The 3352-nt window shown below is 32.5% G+C and overlaps 1 long non-coding RNA gene across 5 annotated transcripts; it reads left to right on the forward strand.

The window, feature by feature from the left end:
• Positions 1 to 361: 361 nt before the first annotated feature.
• On the forward strand, positions 362 to 2993 carry LOC145062529 (uncharacterized). Of its 5 annotated transcripts, none has more exons than XR_013687593.1 (4): positions 362 to 714; positions 1145 to 2348; positions 2441 to 2729; positions 2813 to 2993. It is a non-coding gene; the product is annotated as an uncharacterized LOC145062529 (long non-coding RNA). The 5 variants fall into 5 exon arrangements; XR_013687594.1 differs by having other exon boundaries at positions 1145 to 1882; positions 2109 to 2729; XR_013687595.1 differs by having other exon boundaries at positions 1789 to 1882; positions 2109 to 2729.
• The last annotated feature ends 359 nt before the right edge of the window (positions 2994 to 3352 follow it).

Consider the following 3352-nt stretch of genomic DNA (forward strand, 5'->3'; position numbering starts at 1 on the left):
GGCACATGATGACCTGGTTACTTGAATCTATCTTTTGATATTTGAGATAGCCTTCGTATTCTCTAGTGGGATAGGATCACATGAGCACTAGTTGAATGTCGATAGTACAAGTTTTTTAAGAGGATAAAAATTGACCTTTCAGTCTATTGTATGATGTTTTAAAAAGAACTATTTACTTTATAAAATTTTTGGAATTATGCTCACTACAACAATATATATATATATATATATATATATATATATATATATATATATATATATACTATATTATTAAACATATTGCATCTTTCTTGAAAATTAAGAGGTACAATAGGTATTACCTGATGTAATATTAAGCATATAATCACCACATTATATACGTATTACACTACGCCGTATCACCTTACCCTAATCTCCTAAACACACAACAACCGCCATTAAAAAAATTCTCATCGGTCTCCACCAAAGATGCAATTGACGCCTGGAAGTCCATCTTTTCCGTCACACACAAGTAACCCTAACCCTATCCTGCCGCCATGATCAACCACGATCAACGATTTGGGGGAACAACAAGCAAATTTGATCCGGGAATTCAGAGCTTTTAGTTCTTATTCTCGAAGATCTCTCCGGACGGCCGTTAGTTCATCATCTGCCACGATGGGCCCATCTGAAGCTTCGGTGGCAAGATCGAATTTTTCATGCGCGTCACCACCAAAGTTTGATACCGATTTCAAGGTCGATTTCTTCCTTTTTTTTTTCTGCCTTCGATATCCACAAGTACTTGTTTGCTGCTACTGATTTGCGATTTGTTTCTTGTTCATATATGATATCTGTAAAAAGAGGAATGTGTTTGCTGTTCGTATATGGTCGATTTCTTCCTTTTTTTTTCTGCCTTCGATAGCCACAACTACTTGTTTATTGCTACTGATTTGCGACTTGTTTGTTGTTCATATATGATATCTATAAAAAAGGAATGTGTTTGATGTTCGTATATGATATCTATGTATCTTGAATTAGAAGTTTGAATATGTGTTCTTAAGGCTTGTATGTATGATGGTTTTTTTTATCTGAGTTGGGATGGTTGGCCTTGCATGCAAGCTGTTTGATCAAATGCCTGAGAGGGATTGCATTAATTTTATCCCTAATTTCTCCTTCTTAAATCCAGGATGTAGCTGTTGCTGGTAGACATACATGTATATGCAACATGTGGTCTGTACATCTACCAATGATTTGCAGGAGGGAACTTATAAACAAGACCACAAATCTTCATCTATGTTTTCATATCATTTCTGCCAATCTATTAACATGCAATCTCTGTTTTCCTTTCTAGCTCTTCACTCAATAATAATTTCTACCAATAATAATATGTTTTCATCTCATTTCGTTTCTGCCAATCTATTAACAACTGTTCCCTGATCAGAAAAAGCATAGTAGCTGTTCTTGTTTTTCCATCACCAGTTCCCATCTTTTATTACTACCAAAAAATTGTATAACTCTTCTTTATAATTCTTATGTTTTTTGACTTGTTGACTATGCATACCAAAAGAAATCACACTTTGCTTTCGGGATCCATGAGCCATATTTCACCAACTTATGCTAATATTTTAAGTTATTTTTACAAAAGAAAAAAAATCTACCTGTATTCAACATCATAACATGCTCTTGGTGTTTTGCTTTATATTTTTCATACTTTGATATTCTTTGATTCTCTTGATTCAACACAAAAAGAATAATTGGGTTTGTTCACTAATTTTTCCATATCTTATATTTCCTCAAGTTTTATTTTCAATGTTTTCTTGTGTGTTAAAGGACCTGGTGGTAGTGCCGCTTGCACCCTTCGACGATCCACTGCCATAGGTGTCATCATCGGAGCCATACGGTGTTGCCTTCAAACACTTTCTAGGTATTGTTCCTCTCTATTGGATTTTATATTTTTATCTCTTTTCCTTTCCTTGTTGTTTCCGCTGTAATCAATATGTTCCCTTCAATATACTTGAGAAGTTTCGTTTTTGATACAATATTCCAATTTAGATTCACGATTTTAGCCAGAAATTTGTCAATTAACCACTCATAGATAATTCATTTTTTCTATGATGTGGTGTCTCTGATTATGTATAATATATATAAAGGAGGTGAAGGATGGAGGAATGAGAATTCGGAAGGATTAGAGGAGTTATCTGTTAAAAAGGGGAATAACACGAACATTTGAAACACAACAATTAACGGTTCAAATTTTATTCATCATCTATTATAATTGATTATTTATAGAGTCAATCGACATAATGCTCATATAATGAAATTATAGTTGATTTTAAGACAGCTGGACACAATTTGAAAACTCATACGCCCCCATACTTAACGGTCAAATGGTTGGTGCATTTATACAAGTTTATATTTCCTTCTACATTTAAAAATGTTTCAAATTTTTTTTAGTAATTTTAAAATTTTATTTTCTTTGTAGATGCCTGAATTTTAGGTCATAAAACAAACCTAGCACAAAATAACAAAGTTACATATTTGATATTCTGAAACAGAATAAGAAACTACTCTCAAGTTTCAAATGTCAAATGAAAAGGTAACATCCAGATTTTAGCCTATGTCCTTACTCATGTTGATTTTTGTTCTTCTATTGTACTTTCCTTTTTGTTTTCCTTTCGTATCTGGTGGTTCTTGAGTGATTAATATCTTTACAACCCTCCCCCAAGGTTTCAAGTTCTCAATATGGCTGTAAGAGGAACAATTTCAAATAGGTGATATTTATTTCTTATTTTCTTTTCTTTAAGTACATATGGTTAATGGATCCTTAAATGATTTTTTGTTCATTGATTATCAGGTGGGTGGTATTATGACCAGTTAGTGTTTTCTTAATGCAAGGTGAACAAGGCATTTGAATGTGGTGGAGTTATGGTTACATGTATGTGGAATTATGGTCATAGGGTGAATGTAGATTTGATTTCGGTGTACTCAATATCATATCTAAGTTGTTTTATAAATTCAACCTCTTATTCTTTTTTTTTTTTTTTTGCAAATTTAATATCCGCTTTATGATTACAATTATGGCATGTTCACGTATAGCATTTTTGATATAAGAATCAAGATTTTTTGTTGATGAGTTCGAAAACTCTTTGATCGATTAGATCTTTGTAACAGGTAAAATAATAAAACAGAAATAGTAATGTAAAAACACAATTATGGATCTGAATGTGTCGAATGATTTGATTAACTCAATCCTCAGCAGAGCTCGATAAAGAACTTCCGCTGTAGAGGATTCTAGGGTTACAAAAGATAAGAACTTGTACGCTATCAAATCTATCTCAATCTTACATTAAGAATGCATGCAAGCATCTATATATAATAAACCCTAAACAAAACT

The sequence above is a fragment of the Lactuca serriola genome, chromosome 7 (assembly GCF_051521515.1).
Source record: "Lactuca serriola cultivar US96UC23 chromosome 7, Lser_US96UC23_V15, whole genome shotgun sequence".
NCBI classification, from domain to species: Eukaryota; Viridiplantae; Streptophyta; class Magnoliopsida; order Asterales; family Asteraceae; genus Lactuca; species Lactuca serriola.